Source organism: Heterodontus francisci, chromosome 34 (genome assembly GCF_036365525.1).
Source record: "Heterodontus francisci isolate sHetFra1 chromosome 34, sHetFra1.hap1, whole genome shotgun sequence".
Taxonomy (NCBI): Eukaryota; Metazoa; Chordata; class Chondrichthyes; order Heterodontiformes; family Heterodontidae; genus Heterodontus; species Heterodontus francisci.
The window spans coordinates 19,880,579-19,895,232 of record NC_090404.1 but is presented as its reverse complement, the minus strand read 5'-3'; the positions used below and the strand labels follow the sequence as shown (position 1 = coordinate 19,895,232).

Here is a 14,654-nt window from a genome sequence, read left to right as displayed (position 1 = left end):
GGGGATGTTGGATGATCAGTTGAAGCCTTGTCTACACAAGAACACGTGTACGGTTTCTCCCGATGTGAATGATTTAATTTTTTTTTCAGGCTGTGTAACTAGTTAAAGCTCTTTCCACAGTCAGTGCACTGGAACACTCTCACTCGGGTTTGTGTGTGTTACTCGTTACTATTAAACATCCTTTCCTCTCCTGTTCCGCAAAATGTGCTCCATTCAAACTCAAAGAAGCCAAAATAAACAAAAAGTTCCCAACAAAAGCAAAGGGAATAAAAGCAAAATACTGCAGATGCTGGAATTCTGAACTAAAAACAGAAAGTACTGGAAAACTCAACAGGTTTGGCATCATCTATGGAGAGAGAAACAAAATTAGCGTTTCAGGTTGATGACCTTTCATCAGAACAGGCAAAGGATAGAAATGTAATAGGTTTTGATCAAGTGAAGGAGGGGAGGGGGGAAGAACAAAAGTGAAGGTCTGTGAAGGTGGGACAGATTAAGTGGCAAAGATGTCGTGGAATAAAGGCAAAGGGGGTGCTAACAGTTGCAGTCAAAGACAGAGCATTTGTCCAGAGTGTGTTGATGAACAGCTCTGTCCGAAAGCATAAACATGAAAAACAAGTTTAAGACCGGCACATGGTTTTAAAAAAACTCAAAATGAGGTTCATAGTCTGAAATTGTTGAACTCAATGTTGAGTCCAGAAGGTTGTAAAGTGACTAAAGCAAAGGGAACATTCCCAAATAAACCAGAATGTTGTTTCCAGTGTCTATTGGACACTGAACCCTGAGATGTCCACCAGACGCAGAAGATATCAAGCCTGCTCCCTCACCAGGCCACCTGGGCACAGACAAGACCACGGAGGAGAGGCCAGCAGCCAGAGTGACACTCCCAACCCAAACGTGGTCGCTACACATCCTGGACCTACACGCCGCTGTGATAACTAGGTCCAGAAGCAGATCCTCCGACTTGCCCAAACCTCTGCACATCGCGCGACCCAAGATTAGTAGAGTGAGGCTAAACTGAAGCTAAAATTTGAGGATGAGCCACTTCAGGGATTGTAACGTCTCACACTGAATATCTACGTGGCCCATTAACTCCTCTAGGCTCCAAACATCACATGGAGTCTGGAAGAGGGTGAAGCTGTTTAAAATCCTGCTGTCCCGTTCCTTCCAGCTTCGGGGCACTAGGACCCAGCTGGGAACAGAGACCCTGAAGCCCCGCCCATTCCCCCGTGTCCTCACCAAGATGGCCGCACATGCCCCTTGATCCCCCGCCCTGTTCAAGATGGCGGCCAGTGCCCCCGCTCCCGTCACCGCGGGGTAAACACGAGGTCTCAGGCCGACCCCGGGTGTTTATGAAGCTTCCCAGCCCACCCACGGCTCCAATTCCTCCCCTGCGCCCACAATCTCCTCCCGAGTCGCCTGTTTCCGCCTCAGTCGGTCAGTGTTTCTGGTTTTGGTTCCAGGATATTCCTGGTCTCCCTTCAATCGGGGAACTTAGTCCCTCCTTTTAAATTATCATCAAACAGGGCCTGTCACCGGAAGAAGGCCCCGCAGCTGCCGCCCCGCTCGGTGCAAACGCGGGACCTGAAGCTTGCGGCCTACACCGGGTGTTTCTGAAGCCTCCTCGCCCATCCGCCGGCTCCGTTCCTCCCCTGCGCCCCGCCGACTCTCACCCGCTGCAAAAGCGTCTCCAGCACTCGCACGGCTTTGAGCACAATGACACTGCGCAGGCTCCAGATGCAGGCCAGCACTGCGCCTGCACGGCGGGCTCCTGTGGCGCGAATAGGGCACATTCACTACTGCGGCGAATGCTGGGTAACAGCCCTCCATTGGCAGCCCAATTAGTTATTTGAAGTGACCCTTCATCAGAACCCCTTAAATTCCTTGAATACAAGACTGATCACTGATTGGTATGAAGGGAGGGTTAACTATAAGGCTGCCAGAATAAGTTGGCTTGTGACTTCGCCACAATGCAGCAGAAAATCTGAACAAGAAACTGCGGGAGAGAGAGAGCAAGCCAAAGACTTGAAGACCACATGCTGCAAGAGAGAGAGAGTCGTACGCTCTGCCGTCCAGTCTATAATATGGGTTAGATTGTTAATTACTTCCTGAGTTTGTTACTAATAGTTTATCTGAGAACTTAACAAATTTGTCCTTACCTTTATCTCAATAAAGTCGATTCACAACAAGCTATTTGCTGCTGCATCGGTTCCCACCTTAGAAGGGGGTATAAAACACCCCTATCTTATCAAAAATCTTACAGTGGCACCCCAGATGGGATTTGGCATGGTGTGAACGCTTTTTGGGAGAGAGGCAGGATCTCAAGTTCGTGAGACCAGTCAAACACGCATCTTGGAAGGGAAAACCTTTTTGGGGAGTGTGGAGACCTTAAAGGACCCACTAGTGATTCAAAGACACTTATACAAGAACATATAAAGAAAATAGTAAAGTCATGTTGTCTAAAGATGTTAAACGGGTCTTCAAGCAGAAATACAAGGAAATTATAGAGTTCAGCCAAGATAAGATGGGCAAGAAGAATTTAAAGATAGAGAAGACAAAAAACCTTCTGGCTTACAGTACTCAAAGATTAGATTAGATTAGAGATACAGCACTGAAACAGGCCCTTCGGCCCACCGAGTCTGTGCCGACCATCAACCACCCATTTATACTAATCCTACACTAATCCCATATTCCTACCAAACATCCCCACCTGTCCCTATATTTCCCGACCACCTACCTATACGAGTGACAATTTATAATGGCCAATTTACCTATCAACCTGCAAGCCTTTTGGCTTGTGGGAGGAAACCGGAGCACCCGGAGAAAACCCACACAGACACAGGGAGAACCTGCAAACTCCACACAGGCAGTACCCAGAATCGAACCCGGGTCCCTGGAGCTGTGAGGCTGCAGTGCTAACTACTGCGCCACTGAACCAGCGGGTTCGAGATTTGGAGCTTTGCCACAAGCGTACGACTGCTCTGTTACAGCAGCAGCATGTCCCTAACCTGAACGCTGCCAGACCTGCTGAGTATTTCCAGCATTTCTTGTTTTCATTTCAGATTTCCAGCATCTGCAGTATTTTGCTTTTATATTATTGTATTAAAGGATGTCTTTCTTAACCAACCAAGGATCATTTTATGAGGGTTGCCAACCTTTTCAGGAAAATAGAAGTCAGTTGAAACAAGAGGAGGGCAGAGCGCACGACTCACTCTCTTACAGCTTGTGGTCTTCAAGTCTTTGGCTCTCTATCTCAGTTTCTTGTTCAAATTTTCTGCTGCATAGTGGCAAAGCCACAAACCAACTTATTCTGGCAGCCTTACAGTTAACCCTCCCTTCATACCGATCAGTGATCAGTCTCGTATTAAAGGAATTTAAGGGGTTCTGATAAAGGGTCACTGACCCGAAACGTTAACTCTGCTTCTCTCTCCACATATGCTGCCAGACCTGCTAAGTATTTACAGCATTTCTTGTTTTTATTTCAGATGTCCAGCATGTGCATTATTTTGCTTTTATATTATTATATTAAAGGATGTCTTTCTTAACCAACCAAGGATCGTTCTGTGAGGGTTGCCCACCTTTTCAGGAAAATAAAAGTCAGTTGAAACAACAGGAGGAGGAGAATGAATGCTTCAGAAAAAGTTTGGAACTGCAGAGAAAATTGGGGAGACAACGGGCAATTGTGTCTGCAGTAACCATGGGAGGCATTGTCTCAGTATCCTACGAGGATCTAGTTAGAACGTAGATTTGGGAAGCTGGAGTGGGAAAGTCATTATCAGAATGAGGAAAGAGGGACAACGTAAGATGTTTTAGTGAAATTTCAAGTGGGTAAAAACAAGTTACTGTGTTTTTGTGCAAGTGTGCATGAATCTTGGAAGCTTCCACTTGTCTGTGTAGCTGTATGCTGTGGAGCTGACAGTCGTTAACTCTTCGCTGTCTGGCTTTAATGTTGAAAGAATGAGTCTGTTACTTGTTTTTTTTTAATATATATATACATGTGTATATTTTTGTGGGAACCTTGAGTCATGGTTTGGGTGTGAACTAGTTGAACCTGTGTGTGGGATCGGGACAGGGAATTGAACACAGATTTTTGGTACTTTGAATTCATAACCCATTACAGGAATCAATTTTTCTAAGTTGTTTGGAATTGAATGAGTGTGAAAGTGATGATTGTGTTCATTTCAAATTAGGATTGTACACCCAGAAATGGGATATAAAATTGAATTATATCGTAAATTAAAGTTTTATTTTTATTTTAAAAGTTGGTTTTGCAACTGTGAAAAGGCAATGAACACGTTTCTAAGAGATGAGCTTCAGCCTTGAAGGTCTGAAGATGTCTGGCAGAAATCCAATTTGAAGTTTAAAACACTGCTTTATAAGTTTAAAATCTGTTCTTGTTTATTTTTTGCAGCTTAAATTAAAGACATGTCTTATTGTCTGGTTTTAAGTAGCAAATGTCAGGAATTGGATATTGGTTTAAGGGAGAGAAGGGTAAATAAAGGAGATATGGGAAAGATTGGAATGTTTCAAGTTTGTTTAAGAAGCTGGTGTTAAAATATTTTGTTTTAAGAATGTTAAAAAACTTGTCCTTTAGTTTTTGGTTTTATTACAATCATTTGAAAAGGTTCCTGAAGAACAAGGAAAAAATGACGTAATGTACATTGTCTTTTTTTTTAAAAAAAGCACACGCTATTCTGTTCTGTGTGTAGTTAATAAGTATTACAAGTTAATAAGTCTGAATTAAGTTTATACTATTAAGGTTAACTAATCTGTTAAGTTGAGAAAAACTGGAATTTCATTGCTGGCCACAATTAACTTTCAAGTTTATTATATCAAGTTTTGAGGGAGTCTTTAATTCTGGACACAAGGCTTGCTCAGAAAACATTGGCAGTTTTGAATTTTAAATGTTTATTGCCATGAATTGGAATTTGGAATCATCTTTGTTGTATAAAAGAAAATCCTCAGATTAGAAACCTCTTACAAAAGATGCTAAAATGTTTGGAAACAATTAGAGTTTAAGCTGTCTTCTCTAATGGAGATGCTTTCCTTTGAAGTTGATAGTATTATTAAAGATTTTGTTGTTTTAAAACCTTAAGGCTACCAAAAGAATTGAAAAAAAACATTTAAAATGGAGTTTAGTTCTTCTCGATCAGGAAAGCTTTTTTAAAAAAGCTACATAAAGTGATGCATCTGAGAATGTTTTGCTCCGCCCCTTGGAGACAAGCGAAGAAATTAACCCCGCCGCAGCTGTTGTTTTTCCATTTAATCCACCACACCATTTTTGTATTGCTGAAAAAAAAAATTGGACATTATTAACCCATTGGGATTTTGGGCAAAGCCATAATGGATTCCTTGTGTTTTTCCTAAGCAGAGAACTGATGCCACAGCAGGACATTCATCAGCTTTACGAATTTAAGAACTTAACTGCAGACTAAAGGTCCGCAAAGGAAACCTGACCGAGCCCGAATGCCAGACCCAGAGGTGTGACCCGAACCGAACCTGACACATGTCGTCAGGCCCCATTGGGTAGCAGGCCTGTACATCACTGTATGGGTAAAGGCCTGCTACCCGACCCGACCTCGACTCGTGTCGGGTTTGGGTTGCACTTCCGGGCTCAGTCGGGTTTCCTTTGCAGACCTTTACCTCCCATATAAGGCTATCCAACAGGACATCGCAGTGCTTTACTGCAGACATCAAATGCCACAGCATCGTCACAATTTGGACTAAAGGCTTTGCCTTTTCAAAAACTTTTGTTACTTGTTATTTTCCAAGACAAAGTGCTTGAGAAGGAGAGATAGTTGCAAGCACTTCTGTCTTTAATGTAAAAAAAAACATGCAATATCACCAAGCCTGGGCATAAGAAATTGGAATGGATAAACAAAATTAAATTGATATGAGTGGTTTTTTTAAAACACTCAAAGGGGAATTTATTTGACATTTAAGGAAAGTCAAAATTTCATTCAACAAAAAAAAGTGATGAAAAAGCAGTCTAAAAGAATAAAAAAAAGTTTCTTTTGGGGAGAAATTAAATGGAACATTAACAAAACCTGTCACCCCCCCACAACACTTATTTGAATTCGGAATAATTTGAGATGTCGAAAATCCAGTGTTAGCATGTTACTTTTAAGAAATTAAAATGTCATCGAAGAGAGAAAAAACAAACAAAACATAGTAATGCCTGGAATCAAATGGGAATGTTTGATTTCTGATTTAAAGATATTATGAAGATTGGACTGTAAAGTTTCTCCAGGGCTCAAAATGAAATAGAATTATAACTAATGGGAATTGGCAATTAGATCTGGTGGATGCAAGAGCAAATAAAGGAATTGTGGGGACAAACAATGGTGCAATTAGAATTTAAATGGTTAAATTAATATAGTGCAGAACTTCCAAGAAGGCTAGAATTTTCCAGTGAAAGTCAGGAAAGTGTAGATAAGATTCATAATTTGCTAGTTTTCTCTTGGAGATATTTGTATCCTCGCCTATGAATTTTTTTTTAAAAAGGGAGCTACATTTGCCAGTCTGGCCACTACCTGAGACATCAGGACCATGCAGAGAGAGGTAAGCAAATATGTCAGACAGTCCACCACCACTACCCACCACCCGCCCACCCCCAAACCCCCTTTTCTTGATCTTCTATTAAGATTGTCTGAGAGTCAAGAATGTGTGGCATGATATTGGGATACTGGTGTAAGTGTGCAGATGTGATTTCTTACATGTAAAGAAACTAACATGCAAACTGCATGGTGAAATGCACTGAAGAACGGGTCTCAAACATGTTCACCTACTTGACAAAGAGCATGGCATGAAATGGTTAATGTGGCTCATCGAGTGAGACAACATTTTACATTATCAACGCATCGGCACATAGTCCATAGAGAAAATGACTTTACAATGATCAGGATAAATCTAACACATTGGTAATGATTAGAGGGAGTAAAATTAAAGTTCAAAAAGACAGTTGAAGGGTTGGAAAAATAATCATATTTAGTAAGAACTATCCACAAGATGGATACAGTCAAAGAGAGAGCTGGAGAATCTTTTAAATCCATGCATGATGGAAGTATCGTGATATTGTAATGAACGTAATATGACGCTTTCGTGATTTAGTGTGATTGGGCCATGGATGTTGCCATCACAATTAGATGGGTTAGAATCAAGGAAGGGGAGGGGCATATATATTCCAGTGTGACGTCATGAATCCGGGAAAGCCTGCATGCGGGTTTACCTTGGACCAAGAGACAGTGACGTGTGATATAAGCATCCACAGGTGGGGTAGTAATAGCACTAACTACATTATCTTCTGATGGACATGTATTGTGTTACAACTAATGCTCAGACAATGATCCATGGTAGGAGAGAATGTCCCATTTTATAGTCCAGCTTTTGTTTTAAACCCAGACAGCTACGATAGGCGACCATGTCCTGTTTCCCGTAGTGACCCATTATGTCACCGAGCTAAGAGTTAATTTCTCCATGCAGGCAGAAGCCCTTAGAGCTGTCATGAATTTTGCGCACCCCATACCTCCATTGTCCAGAATAAGAAAGGACCACCACCTCACCGAAACACTTAGCAAGAATGACGCATAACAGTGACTATAGAATGCAGGAAGTACGACAGCTAGGCGACCACCAGTGGTGGGAGACTGTATATAACGTAGGTCAACACCCATGGCTCCAGACTCTGTCCACGTTTATGATACTAACCCAGGCCATAGTGTTAGTAGTAGGATTCTTTATGCTTTGTGATTTCAGGCGCCTTGTGCGACAAATGCATTACAAGACACGAAGCTTAGAGCTTGCAGTTTCTCTTGAAAATGGTAAAATTAATTAATGAGGGGTCAATAATGATATCTCCCCCTCAACTGGGGGAATGTAAGATTATTAGGTCGCTAAATGTTACTAATCAACATACTAATAGTTTATAGCTAGATTTTAACAAACAAATGACTTATTATAAACTAACATTTAGCTTTATTAGAATCCTTCTTTGTTGTATGGTAAAGTGGAAAACATAGGAAATAATGCACAGTATAAACAAGATGTCAAGGCAGAGAGATCCTGTCTTATGTCAAGTTTTAAAATGCTTACCTGCAGTAAAGATGTCAGACTTTGAGAGCAGATGGTGACAGCCTCTGCAAAGATTTGTCTCTTAGTGAGAGAAGGCATCCCCGGAAAAGTACAAGCATTGAGATAAGGTGGTTAACACAAAGACTCTTTCTATGTGCTGCAAGTGGAAATGAAAAGGTTGGCAACCCTCACAAAACGATCCTTGGTTGGTTAAGAAAGACATCCTTTAATACGAGACTGATCACTGATTGGTATGAAGGGAGGGTGAACTGTCAGGCTGCCAGAATAAGTTGGCTTGTAACTTTGCCACTATGCAGCAGAAAATCTGAACAAGAAACTGCGGGAGAGAGAGAGAGACAAAGACTTGAAGACAACAAGCTGCAAGAGAGAGAGTCATGCGTTCTGCCGTCCAGTCTATAATATGGGTTAGACTGTTAATTACTTCCTGAGTTTGTTACTAATAGTTTATCTGAGAACTTAACAAATTTGTCCCTGCCTTTATCTCAATAAAGTCGATTCACAACAAGTCGTTTGCTGCCGCGTCTGTTCCCACCTTAGAAGGGGGTATAAAACGCCCCTATCTTATCAAAAATCTTACAGCCATGTTTTAGGGGTGTTGGAGGGTCAAAAGAGGAAAGGCCAGTGGAGTAATTACTGCAGCAGTGTCCATAAATAGTGAGAGGGAGGGAGGGGGTTATAATGCATCATGGACAGTATGTTAAACTGTTTGTTTCCTGTGACCAGTTTTCCTTCTGTTAAAAATATCCTCCTGTAGCCCAGTGACACAAACAGCCCATTAAACTCCACCAATGTCCTTTGGTCTGGTGATGTCTCCCTTTGTGAAACATTACCTGTTGTTAAAGCTTTTCATTCTGACACACTCACAGTGTGAAATGAGCTGCAGAACTGCCAACACTGTCAGCTTTAAGGAGACGTTTCCCTTTAGAGATCGGATTGCTCATTGAGTTTGATCAGGGGATTTTGGACAGGAAGCACACAGCACGGACATTACACTGCAGCTGGGATATGTGGGAGTGTTACAGTGAGGCTTTCAGGCACTTTATTAAACACACACACACAGCAGAAGAAGTACATTAATCTGATAGGAGATCACTTACACACGAGCAGCCTGAGGTTTGGGGCCTCCTGAGAGTCCGCTCGCTTTACAGCCAGTATTTACAGGAGCTGGGACATGGAAAAGAGTCTCAGTAAAATCAGGGATACATTTGTTCACAAACCAACCACCCAAAAAATACTGAGCCTTTTCTCCTTCATTTACAGATACTCTGACTGTCCAGGTGATAGACCAGAGCTCCAACCAATAGGAAGGGCTGGAGGACCTAGGGGGCTGGTTGGTCCTCCAACCAATCGGAGTGCAAGAAGGGCGGGGTCTGCGGCACCAAGTGGGCAGGGCTGAGTGTCAGATCCTTTTCATTGGCTGAACTCGCCATCATTTTCAAACCTGATTTCTCAAACTCCAGCAGCAAACTGGCCCTGTTCTGTTGTGGCTTTAAACAGATGAAACCCTGTGGGAGTGGAGCAAACGTTTCAACATGTTAGTGAAATGGATTCATTCAGGACAGACAACAGGGATTATTTGTGGGAATAACACAGTGTAGTGAGAAAGGAAATGCACTGGATGTTGTGTAGATGGATTGTCAAAAGGTGTTTGATAAGGTGCTGGACAGGAGGCTTGTTGATAAATTAAAGCTCATGGTATTAAAGGGAGTGGGGCAGCGTGGATTGGAATTGTTTGGGTAAAGGACAGAAAAACAAAGCAGTTTTTAATGGATATTCTTCAGACTGGAGGGATGGAAACAGTGGTGTCGCCCAGTGTCAGTGTTGGGACTATTTCTCTTCTCACTATAGAGAAATGGTCTGGGCTTGGGTATATGGGGTAAAAGATCAAAATCTCCAGATGACTTCAAAATAGTCAGCGTCAAATACTGTGAAGAGGACTGTAAGTGACTCACTGTGAACATACAAATTAGTAAATGGGGTAGGTAGAAATCACATGAAATTTATCACATAGAAATTTGACATGATGGATATTGGGAGGAGGGAAAAGGGGGTAAATGTATACCAAATGGTAAAAGTTTAAAAGGAGTAGAGGAGCAGAACAGGAAAGAGGTGGAAGATTCTAGTTAACACCTTGTCTTATTAATTAGTAAGTTTGAGAGTCCAGTGTCAGAAACTTTGGTTCCTTATTAAGATATATAAGCCAAATAGATTCTCTGTCCTTAGGGTTGTTAAGAAGGTGTATGGTGTGTTGGCTTTCATTAACAGGGGGATTGAGTTTAAGAGCCGCGAAGTTATGCTGCAGCTCTATAAGGCCCTGGTTCGACCACACTTGGAATACTGTGTTCAGTTCTGGTCGCCTCATTATAGGAAGGATGTGGAAGCTTTAGAGAGGGTGCAGAGGAGATTTACCAGGATGCTGCCTGGACAGGAGGGCATGTCCTACGAAGAAAGATTGAGGGAGCTAGGGCTTTTCTCATTGGAGCGAAGGAGGATGAGAGGTGACTTGATAGAGGGGTACAAGATGATGAGAGGCATAGATAGAGTGGATAGTCAGAGACTTTTTCCCAGGGTGGAAAGGGCTATCACCAGGGGGCATAATTTTAAGGTGATTGGTGGAAGGTTTCGGGGAGATGTCAGAGGTAGTTTCTTTACACAGAGTGGTGGGTGCGTGGAATGTGCTGCCAGCGGTGGTAGTAGAAGCAGATACATTAGGGGCATTTAAGCGACTCTTGGATAGGTACATGGATGATAGTAGAATGAAGGGTAGGTAGTTAGTTTGATCTTCGAGTAGGTTACAGGTTTGGCACAACATCGCGGGCCGAAGGGACTGTACTGCTCTATGTTCTATGTTCCTGATTTGTGCCTTGTAGATAGTGGATGGGCCTTGGGGAGTCAGGAGGTGAGTTGCGAGTCGTAGAATTCCCAGCCTCTAACCTGTTGTTGTAGCCACAGTAATTATATGGTTGGTAAGTTAAGTTTTGGCTCAATGATAACCCCCAGCATGTTGATGGTGGGGGATTCAGTGATGGCAATGCTGTTGAACATCAAGAAGAGATGGTCTGTTTCTCTCTTGTTGGAGATAGTCATTGCTGTCACTTATGTGGTGCAAATGTTATTTCCCACATATCAGCCCAAGTCTGCACACTGTCCAGGTCTTGCTGCATGTGAGCATGGACATCTTCAGTATCTGAGGTGGTGTAAATGGTACTGAACCCCGAGCAATCATCAGCGAACCTCTCTACGTTTGACCTTATGATGAAAGGAAGGTCATTGATGAAGCAGGTGAAAATAGTTGGGCCGAGGACACTGCCGAGCAAATCCTGTGGGGCTGCTGTGATTGGCCTCCAACAACCACCACCACCATCTTCTTTTCTGCTTAGGTATGATTGTAACCAGTGGAGATTTTCCCCCCCGATTGCCACATTTTTCAAATTTGCTAGGGCTCCTTGATGCCACACTTGGTGAAATGCTACCTTGACGTCAAGGGCAGTCACTCTCACCTCACCTCTCGCCAGAATCGGAGGAACACAGAGTTCATAAAAATCACAATGACACAGCACAGAAAGAAGCCATTCAACCCATCGTGTCCATGCTGGCCCTTTGAAAGAGCTGTGGAACTTAACTCCACTCTCCTTCCCTTTACCCGTAGTCCTGTAAACTTTTCCACTTCAAGTAAAGTTACAATTCAATCTGCTTCCACCAACCCACCAGACAGTGCATTCCAGGTCATGACAATTCACTGCCGAATACCTTCCCCCTAATCTGTCCCTCTCGTGCTTTTGCCAATTACCCTAAACCTGTGCCGTCTGCTTACCGACCCCTCTGACACTGGAAACAGTTTTTCCTTATTAAGAGGGTTGTACGGCTGGAGGAGGTCACAGAGATAGGGAAGGGTGAGGCCATGGAAGGAATTGAACAAAAGGATGAGTATTTTAAAGGCTGAAGCCACCAGAACTCTCCTCCAGTACAGAATGTGACTCACTACTAAAAGAAAGCATTTGTATTGAACTGAGAAACATGCAGAAAGGTGAGTTTGTCCCTCTAAGTATCATAAACAGATACAGAATAAAGGGGCAATCAATCTCTGTATCTTGTACTAACAGCACCATGGAGAAAACAAAATGAATGACTTTACACACCTGGTCAACTTGGCACTGAAGTGACTGAAACTTAGAATAGAAACTCCAGGAAAAAAAGTACTGATAAATGTTAAACTCTTTTGTTGATAAAAAGCAATCTCAATTTCACTATTAAAAGATAAATCGTTTAGGCTGTGTTTGCTGCAAAGGCAGCCACTAGGTGGCGCAGTACTGGCACATGGGCAAATGTAGCCTCATCCACTGAAACTTCACCGTCTACGGCGTCTCCATCTATGACATCTCAGGCAGCTGCCAGTAATAAAGATGGCGCTGTTCAATTCGTCACAAAAAAACAAATTAAACCCAAACCCCCCTCAATGGCTGTGATCGCAGCCTCCATTCCACCCCCAATAGCACCCTGCTCGCTCCTGCCATCAAGCTTTTCTTCCCGACTCCCTCCCACTCCAGTCTGCTCGCTGCTGACTTCAGCCACTTGCTGCCGCCCTCTCCGCTTCCACCCCTCGCTCCCCGCTTCACACACTCGGCCGCTTGCTCCAAGCCTCGCCACTCTCCCCCCCCTCCCCCCCCCCCCTTGACCACTCGCTCCTGCATCACCCCCACACCCCTCAGCCGCTCGCTCCCCGCCTTGCCTCTTCGGTGGCTCTTTCCCCGCTCCCCTCCCCCCAGCCTCACCACTTCTTCGGGCGGGGGCGGTGGGGAGCGATTGGCTGGGGGGGGGGGGGGGGGGGGAGCGCGAGGCAAGAAGTGATTGGCCCGGGGGAGGGGAGTGGTGAGAACGGAAGCAAGTGGCTCCAAATCCAAAGCATCATCCTCCACCACCTGCAGCGTGATGCCACTACCAAACACATCTTCCCTTCCCCTGTCAGCATTCCAAAGGGATCGTCCCCTCTGCGACACCCTGGTCCACTGCTCCAGCACCCCCGACATCTTGCCCTCCATTCCCAAGGCATGAGGTGTAATACCTGCCCTTTTACCTCCTCTCTCCTCACCATCTAAGGCCCCAAACACTCCTTCCAGGTAAAGCAGCGAATTACTTGTACTTTTAATTTAGTGTACGGTGTTCGCTGCTCACAATGCGGTCACCTCCACATTGGGGAGACCAAATGCAGATTGGGTGCCCACTTTGTGGAATACCTCCACTCAGTCTGAAAGCATGACCCTGAGCGTCTGGTTCCTTGCCATTTCAACACACCCCTTGCTCTCATGCCTACATTTCGGTCTTTGGCCTGCTCCAATGTTCCAATGAACAACAACGCAATCTCGAGGAGCAGCACCTGATCTTTTGATTAGGCACTCTACAACCTCACAGACTATCCGTGCTGGCCGAACAAACTGGCCGAACAAACTAATCCCACCTCCCAGCACCTGGTCCATAGCCTTGCCGGTTACAGCACTTCAGGTAAATGTCCAGGTACCTTTTAAAAGAATTGAGAGTTTCTGTCTCCACCAACATTCCTGGCAGTGAATTCCAGACACCCACCACTCTCTGGGTGAAAATGTTTTTCCTTATGTCCCCTCTAATCCTTCTACCAATCACCTTAAATCTGTGCCCTCGCTCCATTAGAGGAAACAGGTCCTTCCTGTCTACTCTATCTAGGCCCCTCATTATAAAGTCACCCCTCAGCCTCCTCTGTTCTAGGAGAAACAACCCTAGCCCATCCAATCTTTCCTCATAGCTACAACTTTCAAGCCCTGCTAACATTCTTGTAAATCTCCTCTGTACTCTCTCCACAGCAATTATGTCCTTTCTGTAATGTGGTGACCAGAACTGTACGCAGCACTCCAGCTGTAGCCTAACATGAAACGTTAACTCTGCTTGTCTCTCCATAGATACTGTCAGACCTGTTGAGTATTTCCAGTACTTTGCTTTGACTCCAATGAACATTGTTCAGTCCTGCGTGTGATTAACAGGAGAATCCAACCATTGTAGTTACTTGTGAACTCCTGGTGTTTCAGCAGGTGGGATGACTGAGTGAATCTCTTCTCACACTCTGAGCAGGTGAACGGTCTGGCCCGTGTGAACTCGCTGCTGTGTCAGCAGGTTGGATGCATGAGCAAATCCCTTCCCACATACAGAGCAGTTGAATGGCCTCTCCCCAGTGTGAACTCGCTGTTATGCCAGCAGTGTGGATGACTAAGTGAATCCTTTCCGACACACAGAGCAGGTGAATAGCCTCTCCCTGGTGTGAACTTGCTGGTGTCTCAGCAGGTCAGATGAACAAGCAAATCCCTTCCCACACACAGAGCAGGTGAACGGCCTCTCCCCGGTGTGAACTCGCTGGTGTGTCAGCAGGGTGGTTGAGCGAATCTCTTCCCACATAATGAGCCGGTGAACGGCCTCCGCCGAGTGTGCCGATGAGTTTCTAGCTGGGATGGGTAATTGAATTCCTTCTCACAGTCCACGGCTTCTCCCCAGTGTGAATGCGCTTGTGTTTCGACAGGCCAGATGATTGGCTGAAGCCTCGG

General features: G+C 44.3%; 1 protein-coding gene across 8 annotated transcripts in view; it reads right to left on the bottom strand.

The window, feature by feature from the left end:
* LOC137349157 (zinc finger protein 664-like) overlaps positions 1–14,654 on the bottom strand; it is a 90,216-nt gene that overhangs the window by 66,448 nt on the left and 9,114 nt on the right. For 5 of the 8 annotated variants that reach the window (XM_068014570.1, XM_068014569.1, XM_068014568.1 and 2 more), the window contains exon 3: positions 9,186–9,252. The exons of 2 other annotated variants lie outside the window; for them this stretch is intronic. The gene's annotated coding sequence lies outside the window, so the exon portion shown is untranslated. Of the gene's footprint in view, positions 1–8,088; positions 8,225–9,185; positions 9,253–14,654 lie in introns of all 8 variants that reach the window. One more of the 8 variants, XM_068014573.1, reaches the window with a different exon arrangement.